Consider the following 19330-nt stretch of genomic DNA (forward strand, 5'->3'; position numbering starts at 1 on the left):
ACCTAGACGTGAAGGAAGGTATCCCTGAGACTGATATCATGAGGCTTCAGGGAGTTGTGAAGGATGCATGAATAGATTAGGAGAAGTGGAAAGCACAAAGACCCAATGAGGTATGTCCAATTCCATGAGGAAGAACTGGAAAATGGATCAAGGAGCCAAATATTGAAGTATAGGAAAAAGTGATTCGCAACAGTCATCAGACTCTGGCAGAAAAAGAACTCACCCAATGAACTCAACTCTTACTAAACTTGTCTTATCAGATAATGTTACTAATTCGGAGTGTGGATGGGTAGTATTACCAAGAATTATGCTAATGTGTAATAGACCAACATAATTATAGAAAGGATATACAATGTTAATCTTTGTGCTTGGATGTCAGAACCCCAAAAATGCATGACAATTGTGATCAGATGAAATGGTTTGGATAGGTAAGCTCAAGCATTAATACAGCACGGTCACTCTTCAAGTGACATACAGGCAGCCCTTGGGTTGCAAATATGTTCAGTTCCTGAGTCCATTTATATGCAAGTGCAAACACTGTACAGGACAATGTAAAGCAGTTGTTCCTAAGTATAGGAGATGTTTGTATGATGGATCTTTAAAATATAAGTATGAGCCTTTGTAAGTTGGATGTTCAGAAATCAAGACCCCCCCCCCTGCCATATTACGTTCAGGATTAAGAACCAGTCGTGTTCTGCAGACCTTGGTTCAAATCATGTCATGGCGGAATTTGAATTTGAATTAAATACAAACTTTTAGAATTAAGAGTCTAATGATAACCATGAAACCATTGTCAATTATTGCAAAAACCAATCTGATTCACGAATCTTTTCGGGAAGAAAATCTGCCATCCTTACTCAGTCTGACCTACATGTGACTCCAGACCTACAGCAATGTGGTTGATTCTTAACTGTCCTTTGGGAAATTAGGATGTGCAATAAATGCTAGCCTAGCACCCCATGAATGGAAGAAAAAAGTCTAATCAGAGAGACCAACAAATTGTTTGATAGTGCTATTTGTGCCCCAACTTGTGCAATATAGATTTGTACATTTATGCAGCATGGAAACAGACCCTTTGGTCCAACCAGTCCACACTGACTATGTTCCCAAACTGAACTAGTCCCACCTGCCCGTGCTTGGTCCATATTCTCTCCAATCCTTTTCAATTTGGAAACTTATCCAAATGTCTTTTGAACGTTGAAACTATACCTGCATCCACCACTTTCTCTGGTAGTTCATTTCACACGTGAACCACACTGTGTAAAAAGGTTACCCCTCATATCCTTTTTAAATCTTCCCCTCACTTTAAAAATATGCCCCCTAGTTTTCAGTTTCCCCACCTTGGGGAAAAGACCTATCTCATTCACCTTATCAATAACCCTCATGATTTTATCAATCTCTATAAAGTCACCTCTCAACCTCCCATGCTTCTCAACTTCCTACGCTCCAGTGAAAAAAAGGTCCCAGTCTTTCCTGTCTTATTTTTATAACTCAAACTCTCCATTCCTGACAACGTCCTGGTAAATCTTTCCTGAACCCTCTCTAGTTTAATAATGTCCTTCCTATAATGAGATGATCAGAACTGCACATAGTACTCCAGAAGAGGCCACCATCCTGTACAACCTCAACATGATGATCCAACTCCCATACTCAAAAGTCTGAGCATTGAAGGCAAGCGTTCTGTTTTCTTAACCACCCTGTCTACATATGACTCAAGTTTCAAAGAATTATGTACTTGAATCTTGTTCTACAACACTACCCAGGGCCCTACCATTAATTGTATAAGTCATGTCCTTGTTTGTATTACCAAAACGCAATACCTCACATTTATCCAAATTAAACTCCATTTGCCACTGCTCAGCCCGTTGACTCAAATGATCAAGATCTCTTTGTAATCTTAGACAATGTTTTTCATTAATAACTATGCTTCCTGGCTATGAAAGTGGCTAGGGGAGTACAGTTTGGGGCTCAACAAAACTATGCCATGACAGGAGTAGATGTAAAAGGTAAAGGATTTTTACGGATCATGAAGCACCTATGGTATCGAATGTGAGATTAATACAAGTTTCTGCATCCAGATTTCAGAATATTTTACAATAGGAAACTTGCACCTAATTGGAAGGACATGGGAAAGACATTGGATGTGACATGTCTCGAAAAATGGCTCGACTGACCATGTTAAGGGCCACCCTGATAGCTCAGGTGTCAAGCGACTTCAAGAGATGTCATGCTGAGAGGGAAAGTGCAGGTACATTTTGCAAGAGATTAACCAACTCAGTGATGGCTTTGGCCAATGAACAATGAATAATAATTTACCAGCAACGTTTTAGCATCTGAGGCATAGCAGCTTTTAGAGTTATTCTGTTCTTCATAATTTGTCGGTGTTGTTATCGAAGGACGCTGTTACATTGAGGATTACCCTCTATGGTACACGAGTATGTACAATACCTCTGATGAAGAAAACTGGATTGCATGCAATATAACATTTATGATAGAATATTAGGTTTCCTCTTGGTGTCTGGATGACTGGCTATCCGAAGGAACGGGAGGAGTTCTCAACATATGTTATGACATATTTGGGCTTTGCTAATGGTCAAAAAGCGATTTTGAAAGGGGAACGTAGAAGCAATTTTAGAAACAATTCATGTATATGCTTTTAGAATTGATTAAGATCAGTATATTATCACTGATTGGTAGCACAAAGCGGGGTGAAGAGATATTGCAAGAATGAAGCCAGTACCTTATATTGGAAGAAGTGGTGATGAAATGATTAAGGTAGAACAAATTGTGATTTTGTAATATAATGAGATTCTGTGTGTTGCGTCATGTAATTGGATAATGGTGCAGTCCCTGGAATTCGAGAAACAGTATAACTATAACCCTGTGTAATTGATCTTTAAAATTGTGTGTTATCTACGATGTGTATGGTTCTCCTTGCATATGCATGAATAAAACCAGTGAATAAATTAACTTGAGTCTTGTCTGATAATTACACGTATTGGAAGGAGGAAGACCTTTCCACTTCATAAGAACCATTATTTATTACAAATAAGTAATTCTGTACATAAATTACGATTAAATGGACTTGACATCATAGCATATGCCTCTACCAGTTTAAAAAATCTAACCTCTTTTTCAAACTCATACTTTTTCTGTTCTCTGAAGTCTTTCCTTCTAACTTCTCCTTTCTTTTCCAGCCTTGATAAATGGGATAGGTTAGTGGCAAGAGTGGTAAGGTAACAAGATAAAAGCCCTAAGTACACCCACCAAACCCAAATTTAGTAAGAATAGTAATGAGCAACATTGTGACAACTCAATGCAACATGTCAACAGATTGTAACTGTGGATCACCTCCAGTTGCATTGAGTCTTTAATTACAACGTATGCCTTTTTGAAAAACAAAAGAATATACAACAAAAATGACTGAGCAGATAAATTCCGTACAGTGAAATTCAGTCATTGTTGTGTAGGTTTGTGTGGATTATCCTTTGCTCAAGGGAAATCCTGAAATGTCACACCTAATGGGTGTCAAGGAAGTTTCAATGAGAAAGACTTCAAAAGGAAGAATGTATTGCAGATTGAACTGTAATCTCTTGTAAGTTACCTCAGACAGTGAATGTGATGAGAGAGAGAAGGATAATCTGGGTCAGATACATACGTGTTTTTCCACTTTCAGGAATGGACAAGAAGAGAGGTTAAAAGTCAATCCTAACTGGCTGTATGCTTTAGTGACGAGTGTGCTGTGAAGATCACAGCTTGATTGCAGCCATTGAGCACCCCAGCACTTCAAGTGAAAATAAAATGCAAAGAACACACTTGCTCAGTGCTGCAAATAAATCACCATTAAAAGGTCACCTGGACCAAAGCATCTCAGATATTGGCAAATTAAGCATCTCAAAAGCAACTGCGCACCTACTAATATCCGTGTGACTGGTATCTTGGATTAAGGGTCTTGATAATCGAGGCACCTGGTCTAGAAACACAAATTGAGGAATCTTGCCCAGGGACTGGTTGTAACAAAAGCCAGAAGTCAAAGGAAAAAGGGCTACATAGAAAGACTTCAACTGTAGACTTCATTTTTATCTTTTTAAAATATATTTTCATCAGAAGTGGGCAACAATAATAATGCAATGTTTATTTCCTGTTGCCTTGATTTTAGAGTAGTCTATGTCAGAATACAATATTTTGAATCAGCTCAACTTCGACTCTTGTTTCTAATCAAGTCACATCATTGAAATATTGGATAGTACTATATATCTAAAGTTGTTTTCTTTCAGAGAAAACAAAAATACTCATCTGTCTAGGCAGTTGGGTGTAAGAGGTCATATGGTATTGCTTGAAGAGGACCTTGGAGTTTACCTGATGCCTTGACCAAAACTTGCTCATCAAACACTAAATATTGTCTGATCATTCATTCATTTGCTATTTGTGGGACCTATTTTACATAAATTACCTCTTGATTAACTGATCATTTATGTCATCGGTGTCTGCACACTTCAATAAATTGATTGCCTCATTTGTCTGTCTGGAGGAGAAAGTGAGGTCTGCAGATGCTGGAGATCAGAGCTGGAAATGTGTTGCTGGAAAAGCGCAGCAGGTCAGGCAGCATCCAGGGAACAGGAGAATCGACCTTTCGGGCATAAGCCCTTCTTCAGGAAAGGCTTATGCCCGAAACGTCGATTCTCCTGTTCCCTGGATGCTGCCTGACCTGCTGCGCTTTTCCAGCAACACATTTCCAGCCCATTTGTCTGTCTGTCAACTGAAGGAAGAGATTGATATGTTTTGTTAATTTTAGATATGAACGTAATTTAGAATGTTAGATTTCTATCAAGCATGTTAAAAAATAATCTGGATTACTTGCGTTGGTATCAAAGATCGGTCCAGACTGTGAGATGTAAAAATTGTTATTTACTTGCATTTGTCTAGTCTTATTTGAGTTCACTACAGAACAGAGACTCCTTTTTGGAAAGTTTATTACATTCCACATGGTACTCATATTATTTAATAGTTGAAATTTTAAATTTTCCTTTTCCAGTACTCCTGAAACTATCAGTTGTCGACTTTGATGCAAATAAATTAGTCATTTCATTTGCCAATTTGCGTCAGGAGGCAATCAAAGCTAAAATTAAATCATCTTTAAGTATTTTTCACTGGTTTCATGTCTGAACAAAAATTCATAAAGAATATGAAAAATGAGGTGTCATTAGAGCTACAGGATTCATGGGGATTTTATATGAAGCCTGTTTAATCAGAATGGTGCAGCTATTAATATTCATAAAGTCAGCTTGAATACAAATGACAGTCAAAGGAAGCTGAGATTTCATATATTTTCACAGAGTGAATATATTATAATACAGCTTAAAAAATTAATGGTATTTTGTTTAAATTAGAGAATAGCGAGAATCCAGAAGTCCTTATCAAAACTGAAATTAGAACTTTTTGCCAGAATGCAATTACAGTAGCAATGTTTCTGACCAGTCAACAAATGAGTTTTGGTCAGATATTGTGGATGTATGTATGTCTTGTGCAGTATGAGGAAAGATCCAGTGCCTTTATTTTTGCATGAATTATTCATTCTCAATTCTCTTTCTGAAATTTGAAGTCTTTTTTCTCTTTTCCTTAAGAGAATTCAAGGTAGAAAAAGCTATAATGGACAATGGACCGAGGAGTGGTAGGTGGAGTTTAATTTAGATAAATGTGAGATATTGCATTTTAGGAAGGCAAGCCAGGGCAGGACCTATATGGTTAATGGTAGGGTCCTGGGCAGTGTTGTTGAACAAACAGACCTCAGGGTGCAGGTGCATAGTTTCTTGAAAGTAGTCATAGGTAGATAAGGTGGTGAAGAAAGCATTTAGCATGCTTGCATTCATTAGTCCGAACTTTGAGTATAGGAGTTGGGGGGCCATGTTGTGCCTGTGCAGACATTGTTGAGGCCACTTTTGGAATACTGCATACATGTCTGGTTGCCCTTCTATAAGAAGGATCTTGTTAAACTTGAGAAATGCAGAAAAGATTTACAAGGATTTTTGAGGGTTTGTGTTATAGGGAGAGGCTGCGTAGGCTGGGGATTTTTTCCCAGGAGCATCGGAAGCTGAAGAGTGACTTTATAAAGGTTTATAAAATCATGAGAAGCATGGATAGGATGAATATCCTGAATAGATAACATATTTTTCCTAAAGTGGGGGAGCCTAAAACTAGAGGGCATAAGTTTAAGGTGACATGGAAAGATTTACGAACCATCTGAGGAGTTTTCATGCAAAGGTGATGCATGTGTGGAATGAGCTGCCAGAGGTGATGTTGTTGGAGGTGGGCACAATTACGACATTCAAAAGGCATCTGAATGGGTATGTGAATAGGAAGGGTTTAGAGGAAGCCTGTGCCAATTCCTAATCTTTATTTAGACCTGCTGCTTATTGACCATGAACGGTTTCTATCCTTCTGTTCACCTCCAGTTCATGTGTCTTTCAAGATGTGCCCTAAACTTTGCTAAAGTGCTTGCTTCCAACACCTCCACTGGCAGTGTGTTTCGGGCACTCCTTGTGAAACATTTTCCCCACACTTCTCCCCTAAACTTTCCCCCTCTCAGCTTGAGCCTGTGCCTTCTTTTAGTTGACTTTTCCATCTTGGGGAAAAAAGAACACTGACTGTCCATCCTATCTATGCCCCATAATTTTGTACACCTCTATCAGGTCACCCCTCAGTCTCTGTATTTCTGAGTTAATCTAACTTCTTCTCATGACTAAAACACTCCAGACCAGGCAACATCCTAGTAAACATTCTCTGCATCCTTTCTAAAATATCCATGCCCTTTTATTAGTGTGGTGACCAGACCTGCATGCAATATTCCAAATGTGGTCTATACAGCTGTGACATAACTTGTTGACTTTTATGTCAAATTTCAAAGGAGCAACGATTTTATATGAAGCCTGTTTAATCAGAATGGTGCAGCTACATGGCAAAAGGGCATGAATTGGTTGGCAAGTGAGTTCTGATTAGTCAAGGCATTGCCATGAACAATGTTCATTGAGGTATTGTCCATTTTTGTGTGTAAATTGGGAGACATTGTTTTGCATTTTGTAAGTCTAGGCTCATTGATACTGTCCATGTTCTGCTAATTGTAACGTTGAATAATGTGCTGTTTGACACAATATACCCGCTATTGTAACATAGTGTGCGTGATATTACACTGGCAGTGAAATTCATTTTATTCAATTTTGTGGTAGGCAGTACATCCCTTTTACTTGATGGTAGTATTCTATTTGTGGAAAATAAGTCTAAAATTTCTCTTATGTAGTAGCAGCATAAAACAGCTAGTTTCACTGATTCCTCAAATGCTTGAGGCACTTTTACCTTCTTGGTAATTTGAGACAGACTGGGAGTTTTTAACTGCATGGTGTTGAGCATTGCAATCATCTTAAGCATACTTGCTTCTGACTTTGTGTTGAAAGGAATATTGTTTTTGAAGTAGTCTGCAATGACATTCTCTTGAGGAAATCCTACAGTGTCTGCAGAAAAATGATTGGCTTCCAATAACCCAACTGTAATAGTCAGTGCTAGGTTTCACTCCAACCAGAGCTTCTCTTCTGACTTCCATTGACTTCAATTTTTTTTCAAGACTTTTATGGATAGTCATTGTCATCTCACCTGTGGAATTGATTGATCTGTTTTGTCCATACTTCCATCATGGCTGGAATAAAGTCTACCACAGTCAGCCCATGGTGGAACCTGAAGGACTTCACTACTTTTTTGTGTATGTCTGTGCATAGGGTGGAACAGTAATTGATTGGGACGGGATTTGTCCTGCTTTTTTGAGGGCAGGATAAACTGAATTTATTTCCCTTGTCAGGTAAATTTTGGTGTTGTAACTGTGCAAGAGTGGACAGTTTGCAAGGGGCTGCTTATTCTGGAACGCACATCTTTAGTATTACCGCCAGATGTTGATATGGCCTGCAGCCTTTTGCTGTATCTAGTGCTTTCAGCTGTTTCTTTTAACACTTGAATTGATTGAAGACTGATGTCATTGACACCAGTGACCATGAAAAGAGGCTGAGAGAGGTTACCATCTCCGTACTTCTGGCTGAAAATGGTGGCAAATCCATCAGCCATATCTATTGCACTGAGGTAATGGGCTATGGGATGTTTCTGGAGCCTCCACCTTCCTTCAAGAATTGTCTACCAGCATTCATGGTTGGATGCAATAAGTCTGCATTGGAGGCCTTTGCTAAAGCAAATGAGTTGTGATAGTGCAAAGCACTCAATGCTCTCTAATACAGGTAGTTCTTTTATAACACAATGGTTGCATTCTTGTACAATCCTGCATTATAGAAAAATCACACTTTAGAAACAACACTTAAAGTGTTGGCAATGTAATCGCATTACAGCCAGCACATGTTTTAAACGTGTTAGAAAGTGTCCCCAGTTCATCAATTACATTACAGTGAATTTGTGTTAATGAAACGTGGGTTATAGCAGAGCAACCTGTATATATCTAGAATTGTTCAAAATATATGTAACATCAAGGGGCTTGACAGGACAAATGCTGAGAGGATGTTTCCCGTCATGAGAGTCTAGGACCAGAGGGCACCATTACAGAATAAATGGACATCAATTTAAGACTGAGATGAGGAGGAATTTCTTCTGTTAGAGGGTTGTTGCTCTTTGCCACAGAGAGCTGTGGGGACTGAAAACTTGTGTGTTTTTAAGGCTGTGATAGATTCTTGATAAGATGGGGAATTAAGGGTTGTGGGAAAGTGGACTTAAGTGTCGGATCAGTCATGATCCTGTTGAAAGGTAGAGCAAACATGAGAGGCCTCATGCCTTCCTCCTGTTCCTGTTTCTGATAGTCTTGTGGACCATCAAGCTTGGAGTTGATAGCCTTACACTGAAAGTGAGTGAATAACAAAAACATTGTCCAATGGGAAAAGAGTGAATGACTCAACTATTTATGGATTAAGATTGCTGTTGGACGAAGCCTGATGGCAAATGCAAACCCATTATGTAGCAGGTGCCTTATCAGATAACCAAACTCTAATCTCATGTAAAGCAGCAGTGATTGATAACTCCCATCCAAAATGCAGACCCTCAATCTGATACTTTTCTGATCACAGAGACAAGCACCATTTATGAGCTGCCAAGTTAAGCCATTGACTATCAAAACATAATACAAGGGTATTGTTGCCTCACAGTGCCTAGGATCCATGTCTATGTGTTTCCTTCAGGTGCTCTGGTTTGCTCCCATAGTCCAAAGGTGTATGGTTAGGTGGATTGGACATGATGCATTGCCCACAGTGAGCAGAGATGTGTAGGTTAGATGGATTAGCAATGGGAAATGCAGGGTTATGGGAATGCGGGGGTAGGCGGGTGGTGGGAGGGGGAGAATGTAGGGATGGGTCTGAGTAGAATGCTTTTTGGAAGGTCAGTGCGGACTCAATGGGCTGAATAGCTTGCTTCCGCACTATAGCAATTCTATAATTTTCAGTCAATATAATTTTTAATTAACACTTCTTATTTTACTGGAGGAATGATTAATGGCTCATTGGATTGCCCGGTGGGAGTCCTCATCTGAGCCAAAATGTAATGAATTTCAAGCCCGAATCTGGGACTTGAGTACATTATTTCGTCTTTCTGTGGCATTGTTCTTAGAAGAACTGGGTTCTTTTCCTTGTTTTAATGAATATTTGGTCAGATATCCGGTAGTATGTCTCCATTTAACCTTGCCGTTTCTTATGGTATGACTCAAAATGCACTCCTCCAAAAAACTGATTACTGATCAATGTTATTTCTCCCTGGTAAGTGAACCAGACTGCATATAACCTTCATCCCATATTTGATCCAAATGAAATTCTAGTTTCCATTCGTAAGAGCATCTAATTACTACAACTAATGTTGCGCAACTCCACCCTGCTCCAATTCATCTGTTGTTGATATCTTCATCTGTGTCTCTGTTACTGTTAGACTTGACTTCCCTTCTGCCCAGCTTTCTGTGATCTATCTCCTGTGAATTTGAGGCTTTTTAAAAGATGAAAGCTTGCTTGTGGAGTGAAGTAAAATACAAATAAAAATACAATTTTCCTGTAGGCTTAATCTGATATGTTTTTTTTAAGAAAAGATCCAAATATCAACTGTTGGGACATTGATCTTCCTTGGTATTGTGGTCTTTCCATAAATTTTAAGGTTATTTACATTAAAATTTGAAAAGTGAAAATTAGATGCTGCTGCAGTGTATGCTGGAAATTATGTTGTTGTGTGCATAAATATTGGTCTTTATCTGAAATTTCCCAACACTTCAATACTAACTGGAATTCTACTAAATCTGATGCGCATTTTTCTGTCTAAAAGTCTTAACTTCATGATACAGTCTATTCTAAAAACCTGTTGTCAGCTGAAATCTTTGCATGAAGCTATGATAGTTAACCTATCAGTTCCTAAAGACTTTTTATGATTATTAAGTACATTTTTCTTGATTGTGCCAGCAGCTATTTTGGTTGAAGATTGATGAAACAGTCACTTGCCAATGTTCTTTGTTCAGTGACAGGATTTACAGGGGACAGATGAATTGAAACCGTGTGATGATAGATTTTTTTGGTAGTTGTACCAATTTTGAATACTAGTTAAGATAGGACTCCTGTGACCTAGTGGTACTGTTCCTACCTCTGAGATATAGGTTCAAGTCCCACTTTGCTCCAGAGCATTTTATAACATGTGCATGATGAAAATAACTACTATACTTCAGTCAATTTCTGCTATTTGTCTGGAGCTGACGTGTGATTTTGAATGTGTATCTTTGCACATAAATGACCTTTAAGCACATCCCTGTCACTTATCAAATCCAGTGTTATATCATTACATGGAATCACACATTTGAACTCAACTACATTTCTTATTGCCCATCTAAAGCCCAATGCCATTTAAATATGCAAAACCAATTCTGACTTGTTTTGCTTATAGTTGAGTGATCTTTCACTGAAACATAAACTTACAATGCTTCCAAGCTTGCTTTAACAATATTATTAAAAAAAGCTTATTAAAAAAAGTATTAATTTGAATTAGACTAAATTGAATTATCTGCTTAGAACATAAGTTCAAAGCTTTTTAAACACATAGTAAAACTGTGATCCAATTGAACTCAAAGCACTCCTTTATAAACTGAACTATAAAATGAAAAGAAAACCAGCAGCTTTTGTATCATGCCCAAAGCGCATGCTGGTGCATGATCCAAACACACACCTCTTATAGTATCTAAAAGTACCACTAATACAATAATTATCTAGAATCCCTGTGTCTCATACCTTGATAGATTTAAGCCAGTTATACCTTTAATTTATAGATTGCAATTACAGATTGCTACTTCCTAGAACTTTTCATTAGCTGAAAACACTCAACATACACAACTTCAAGTAACCGTTTCAGAGTTTTATCCCAATCCTTCTGTTTTTGGATTGCCACTGACTCTTTAATTAATGTACTTTCACGATGTCCTTCCATTCTCTGGAGCACTGGTCTATCCAAGTTTCTTCATTGAAGGACTTCACAGGACTTCAAACTCAACTAGAACTACAAAGTCTCTCTCAACTTTTGGTATTTTGTTTAAACTTTAAACAAAATTCTCCTGATTTTCTAAGCTAAAGCTTGCTAATTTTGTTTGGTTATAAAACTTTATCAATGTACACAAAAACTCATTCATCTTAAAGCTAAGCCTCAAAAGCTATTTCAAAAGAAGTCAACATGAGTATAGAAATACTTAAAGTAATAATTAACTTAAGTCACAGGAAAAGAAGTCTCTCACTGACAAAAAATCTAATAAGTCAAACTTGCAATGAATTAAGACCATAAGATTGTATGAAGTAGGAACACATGTGAGCTGTTTGGCCCCTCAAACCTGCACCACCATTCAGTAGGATCATGGCTGATCTAATATTCCTCATGTCCACTTTTCTGCCCTTTCCCCATAACCTTGATTCCCCTACTGATCAAGCATTTATTTATCTCAACCTTAAATATACAAAAGGACTTGTCCCCACAGCTGTCAGTGGTAAAGAGTTCCAAAGACTAACAACCCTCTGACAGAGAAAATTCCTCCTCATTTCAATCTTAAATTGATGACCCTTTATTCTGAGATGATGTCCTCTGGTCCTAGAATCTCCCCCTAGAATCCTCTCAGCATTTATCCTATCGAGCCCCCTTCAGAATTCTAATGTTTCACTGAGATTGCCACCATTCTTCTGACCTCCAATGAGTAGAGTCCCCACTTATTTAGCCTTTGCTCATAAGACAATCGTCCATACCAGGGATTCTTTAAACTGCCTCCAATGAAATAAATATCTTTCCTGAAATCATGGGACTAAATCTGCTAACAGTACTCCAGACATGGTCGCATTAGCACCTTGTACAACTGCAGTAAAACATCCCCATTATAATCCAAACCCTTTGAAATATATCCAATATTCCATGAGACTTCCTGATTACCTGTTGTTCTTATGTGCTAGCTTTCTATATCTTGAACATAAGTACCCCCAAGTCTCCCTGTATAGTAGTTTCCTGCAGCTTTTCTTTTCCATTTAAATATTACTCTGTTCTTTTGCCCTCCCTTCTAAAATGAATAACTCACATTTTTAAACATTAGTCTCCATTTTCAAACTTTTTGACCACTCACTAAACTTATGAATATCTCTCTGTAAACTGTTTGTATCCCTCTCTTTCTACCAATTTTAGTGTTGTCTAGTGTTGGTGGTGATCAATTTTCATACTTCCTCCAAGTTATTAACATATATTATAAACAGTTTTGGTCCAAACACTGATCTCTGTGGAAACCAACTGGTTGTAGATTGCTAAACTAAAATAGAACCCCTTATCCTAACTGCCACGAGCCAATTCTCTGTGCCAATATACTACTACCAACATCATGTGCTGTTAACATATAACTTGACCTGGTGTGAGGTACCTTGTCAAACACTTGTTGGAAATCCAAATATAACACAGCTACTGGTTCCCCTTTATCTACTCTGGTTGAGACTTGCTCAAAAACTTCTAATAAATTAGTCAGACAGGATAAGCCTTTCATGAAGTTATGCTCACTTTGCTTGAATAGATTATGATTTGTTATGTGCCAGTGGTTGATATTATTTTTCCAACAATAAGTGTCAGGTTAATCGGCCTATAGTTACTGCTTTTTGTCTCCTTTTTTAGAGTAAGGATGCCACACTAGCAGTGTTCCAATGTTCTAGTAATTCCCCAGACGACAGCGGTTTGTGAAAAATTGCAACCAATGCATTTCTGTAACCATCTCTCTCCCTCTCTCGCTTATTATCCTGTAGTTCCATTTGTTTGTTTAATGCTACTCTCTCTGTCTCTTGGCCTTAAGCCCCATTAGTTTGTTTAATGTTATTTTCTTGTGATGGAAATGGTACTTAAATCCTTCCTGTATTCTTTTGTATTAATGGAATGTTTGAAGCATCTTCCACCATGAAGAATGATGCAAAGTTGCTGTTTAATTTCTCTGTTATTTTCTGGTTCCCCAAAACTATCACTCCACACTCATTTTCTAAAGGGCCTATGATTACATTGATCTCTCTCCTACTTTTTATATATTTGAAAGAAACTCTTTTATTGTCAATTTTTTATATTACTTGGTAGTTCGACCTCACTGTTCATTTTCTCTTTCTTTGTTATTTATAAAACACAATTCACGCAATTTAAGTTATAAAGGTTGTTGGCATCTTTATACTCCTTGATTGTAGAATGTACACAACATTTACAATTGCATCATCTGTCAATTTCCTTGAGCACCATGGCCTAAGTTTGCATGGTTAGAATGAAAACTGGTGGAATTACTAAACTAGTCTCCCACAGGTGAGCAAAATAGTCTTATTATTGAGTTTGTTGACATTCCTTCTCAATTTAGTGAGAAGAATTCAAGTACAGAAGCAAGGATCTTAAAGTACAATTGTGCAGGATTTTTGTGAGACTTCAAGTATTGTGTGCAGTTTTGATCTCCTTACCTGAGGAAGGATGTTTTGCCTATGGAGAGAGTATGACAAATATTTGACAAACTGATCCCTGGGATGGCAACACTGATGTATGAAGAGAGACAGCATCATTTCGAACTGTATTCACCGGAGTTTAGAAGAATGAAATGGCAGGGGGGTGGGGATGGGGGGGTGAAATTTCATAGAAATAGACAAGGTAAACACAAGAAGGATGTTCCAGATGACCAGGAGAGTCCAGAATGAAAAAACACAGATACAGTACACTACTTAGGATTGAGATGTGGAAAAACGTATTCACCTAGAAATTGCTGGAATTCTCTGTCATAGAAAATAGTTGAGGCCAAAATGTTTGTTTTAAGGGAATTAGATAACAGTCCTTTGGGGATAAAGCAGTCAACGGGTATGGAGTGAAAGTGACAGCATGATACTGAGTTGGATGATCAGTCGTGATCATATTGAATGGCAGCGCAGGCTGGAAGGTGAACAGCCTACTTATGCTCCTATTTTGTGGTTTTTGGTATCTTGTGTAACTGTAGCTCAACTGAACTCTGCTGGTAGAAGCATTTGATTGTGACATTCCATGATTTGCTGGATGGGATCATTCTCTTCTTGAGCAATGTTGAATCTCATTAACAGAGTTTCTTTCCATTGTGAAACAGCCATTCCCATCCTCTTTCTTGCTGGAGATTGTTTGCTTAGAAAATTGTTTGAAGGTTTTTGCCTTGTGCTCCAGAATGTTTGACACAGTGGTGGAATTTCCCATTCTGTTCTCTTTTCATTTTCACCACCATTTTCCACTTGTATCAATTTCATTTTTCACTGTTCCACAGATTTAGACAAATTTGCAGGATTTGAACATCCTTTCACAACGAGGTCCCAATCTTGACTGATGGCTTGCTCATGATTTCATGCTTTAGCATGGCCCAACTTTACTCTGGTTGGTGTGCTCAGTGACAACCATGCATAAATTCAGCTCATCTGGAGTTATCAGTTTGGAAATATGTCTTTTCACTGCCATCCTGCTGTTAAATTTCTCATCCTGTGGGAGTATGGCTGATACTTTTCCACAAGTGGAATTTTCAGTTATCCAAATTTGACTCATTGCAATGTCAATGTACAAATGTAACTCTTCAAAATTTAGTGTATCTTGTCATTTGTAAACCTATGCCTATGGATGAAATACTTTACAATTGTGCCTTCGTGTGTTATATTTGTAATTTAAAAGCTTGCCTGGAATAAGTAATGGCATTAAATAATTCCAGATAGTTTCCACACTATTGAAAGTTGAAGTACGTTATTGAATGTCCATCTTGAAGGAGTTTGATTGTAAAACATTCTTGTATTAAAGCAGTGCACCAAGACCGGGAGTGGAACTTGAAATCATAATGTCATAACTTCAAGTCAAATGTGCTATCCTCCGAGTCAAACTGACTGTATAAAAATATTTAGATCTTTATTAGTTGTCATTAAGTGCAAAATTAGGTTACCATTAAGTGCAAAATAGTAAGGAAGTGGAACACTTTGTGGGGTTTGCAGTAGATATAGACTTTCTTTCAGTGTTGGTGGTCACTCCTCTAAGTGGATCTCCCATCACCTTTGCTCCAATGCACATTTTTTCTGCTAATTAATTAACCAATACATGACTAGAGAATTGTTATCAATAGCTCCTTCTCCAAAGATTAGCTACTGAATTCTAGCACTCAGCATTCTTTGGGATTCTTGAAAACCAAAGTCACAGACAGTCCCTATTTCTTGATTGATATGAAACAAAATAGCAATTCATCAACATGGAACAGTGGCAATCGCTGCTAATGCCCTAATGCATGCAGCTCTTAAAAATGCAGATGTATCATAGGTTAGCTCTTGAATATAGTGGAGTTTGTAGTTTTTCATACATTTGAGACTGTCAGCTTGATTATTTCACTGCTCCCTTGGCTTCTCTGTCTCTGTTCTTTCTATAGCAACTACTGCTCCTATGTGTGTTCTGTCTCTTTCTTTCCTTACCCCTTCACCATCACAAATTACTGTGTGATTCTTTGGTCTATTTCCACACTCCCTCAAACAACCATTTGTTAACCTACATAAATATAAGATTTAGGGTGTGGAAATCCTTCCTTTTTTAAGTCTTTCCCTCAAACCAACAATTTCGGTAAGACTTCTTAATTGTCATCTTTATCTTTGTGCCCTTTCATTTAATTACATCGCTGTGAGTTATATTTCTATGTTATATAAATGAAAATTATTGTGAGTTGGTGCACTTCATTCTGGCTTTATATAGATAGCTTTACACTTTCATTCAAACATTTAAAGTATGGGTTACAATAAATATCTCTTTTGTGGCCTGAGCTAACTATTTATGACTTTCACAACTTACTACTTCAATCTCTGAGTTAAATGCCCAATGAGATTATACTCGTGTTAACTGAAAGTAATATCAATTTATCCTCCAGTAATAAAACAAATAAGTAAGTAATGCTGTCCATTATCCTATGTTAGTGGAGCATCTGACTTAACTAATTTTAGTCACCCCAGTGTCACAGCAGAGAGTAAACACATGCAGTGCTTTCTGCTTGGGAAGAAATAATCCTATGGTCCCAGTGCTTTTTATTTAATACTTGAGTACATAATTTAAACAGAATTTTAAAAATATTTCTTACATTCATAAGAATGAAATTAATAAAGGATGAAGACGAGGGCTGGGCCACGTCGGAGTCCATGGTGTGGTTTGCCTTGATGCGCAGAGCAGTTGAGACAATATAAGAAGATGAGTGATTGATTTCAGTACTGGTAGACTTGTTGGATTGATGGATTGGACAGTAAAGCAGTAGTCATAACTAAAAATAAGTATAAGGTTATCTTTGCTGTTTAGAATGATGGTGACGCTTGTTTGTTAGAAAAAGTGAGACCCAATTGTGCTCGTGTTATAATCCCTGCTGATGCTAATACTAGACAAATCAGAACCCAGAGTGAAACAAGGCTAATAGACTAACTGGTTTTATTTTTCTTTTGGTTTATTGTGAAGATAAGTTACTGAACATATTCAGTATGTTCTTGCCAATGTACTTTCAAGAACAAAGAATGTAAAAGCTTACTACACAAAATAAAAGCACAAACTGTTGCATTATATTCAAACAATTTGAAATAGTCTCATTGTAAATATCAGGAAGAAATATTTAGCCCTTTTACCCTGCAACATTTTTACAGACACCTTAAGTTCACTCAAGAGCCACCCTGCCTCTTTGCTGACATTCCTATTTCAGTTGGCATAGCTCTGCTCACTTTTTTGGCAAACTTCTGCATTCCTGTGCCATTTTCTTCTGTTCATATCTCTCTGAGAAATCCTTAACTAAATTGCTAACTCAGATTGCCTACTGTTAGCATGGATTCCTTAAACTCTCATCTTCCACAACCTTCTACTTATGGAATTTTCTTCTCAGAAGCTCAGGGCTTCTTCCCAAGTTTGATTGTGGAGACTGTGAAACTGATAGCAGCTCTGTAGTTAGACATTTTCTCTGATTGAAGCTGCACACTGACAAACATTTTCTGAATGGTTCTGTATTTTTGTGTTACTGGACTCCTATCACTGGGAATAAAAGCTTTTTTCTCTCTCATCCCTTTATTTCTAATGCAGTGAACCTTTCACTTCAAAGGTTTTAAAGACCTTACTAACAAGCATATAAACAGAACCATTCTCTTGACACCTGCTACCAATCTCCAAAGGAATGTAAAATGAAACTGAAAACCATGTTCTCTCCCCCCTTGTTATTGCACACAAATCAAACTTAAAGCTCAGCATTATTCCTCTGCTTTTAGAAAGCAAGTTCTCAAACAGGAGTAATACCTTCAGTAATCAACCATCACATATGCCCAGATTTTTAAAAATGTACCTTTGAGGCATTTTCATTTTCTACGACAATATCTTATCACTGTATCAGTTTTATCCATTCAGTTTTCACTTTGATAGTTACATTTATTCACATTACTATGCAAAGTTCTTGTCAATTTAATCATATTCATCTTGATCACTATGCCCGTTCGCCTTTATATTTGCTCTTTCAACTTGAGTGCTGTAATGGGACAAACTTATAAATAAATCAACTAATGTTGATATACTGCCAAATTTCTTATTTTGCCTTAGGCATGGTAAACTCTAAAATCATAGAATCCCAACAGTACAGAAAGAGGCTGTTCGGGCCATCTCTGAAGAGCAAGCTATCCAATCTGATTTCTGAAAAGTTGACATCAGAATTTTCAATTTCTGATTCACTCAAAGTCTTCTGATATTTTTATTTCCATCCCTATTGATTTCATCGCAGTTAATATACATCTCCTCACTCTTCTCCCTGTGTAATGTTGATTTAGCTTATTTACATGACACTGTAGTGATTGGAACCAGGTGGGTGTTATTAACCGAGATCCTTGATTGGGTTTTTTTAACTTCGGCCAATCAGGGAGCCCTGTCTGATAGATATAACCAGGAGACAGAGTGGAGTGCATTATTTAACCCTCCAATTCTATTTTGATTTAGTCCCTACCCTCCCCTTCACTGTTTTGATCACACAGCACTGTCCCTTGCTGTGAAGGGCAGTGTTTGTCACTGGCCACCCGGGTGTTTTCCTATCTTCCTGGTGGTGGAAATTGAATAAAGATTGGTGCACTTTGTGTCTTTCACTGTGTCTCACACCTGCACACACACACCATGGGTGCTGGGGATAAAATAAGCACTACCGCATTTAGGTGGGAGTGTGGGGATTAAATTTTAAAAAAAATATATAAACAGGAGTGGGAATTGGAAAAAAAAAAGAAAAAAAAATATAACCAGGAGAATTGGTGCACTTTGTGTAAAAAAAAAAAGAAAAAAATATATATAACCAGGAGACAGAGTGGAGTGCATTATTTAACCCTCCAATTCTATTTTGATTTAATCCCTGCCCTCCCCTTCACTGTTTGATCACACAGCATTGCCCTTTGATGTGAAGGGCACTGCTTGTCACTGGCCACTCGGGTGTTTTCCTTTCTTCCTGGTGGTGGATACTGAATAAAGATTTGTACACCTTGTGATTCTCACTGTGTCTCTCACCTGCGCACACACACAACATGGGTACTGGAAGAAAAAAAAAGAAAAAATATATAACCAGGAGACAGAGTGGAGTGCATTATTTCCCCCTCCAACTCTATTTTGATTTAATCCCTGCCCTCCCCTTCACTGTTTGATCACACAGCATTGCCCTTTGATGTGAAGGGCACTGCTTGTCACTGGCCACTCGGGTGTTTCCTTCCTTCCTGGTGGTGGAAATTGAATAAAGATTCATACACCTTGTGTCTCTCACTGTGTCTCACTCCTG

The 19330-nt window shown here is 37.8% G+C and overlaps 1 protein-coding gene across 5 annotated transcripts in view; it reads left to right on the plus strand.

Moving 5' to 3' along the window:
* The window catches only part of mipol1 (mirror-image polydactyly 1), a 414430-nt gene that overhangs the window by 80417 nt on the left and 314683 nt on the right, over positions 1–19330 (plus strand). The gene's annotated exons all lie outside the window — the stretch shown is intronic.

This window comes from Chiloscyllium plagiosum, unplaced genomic scaffold (assembly GCF_037043375.1).
Source record: "Chiloscyllium plagiosum isolate Xiang-an unplaced genomic scaffold, Cpla_swu_hap1 HiC_scaffold_8, whole genome shotgun sequence".
NCBI lineage: Eukaryota > Metazoa > Chordata > Chondrichthyes > Orectolobiformes > Hemiscylliidae > Chiloscyllium > Chiloscyllium plagiosum.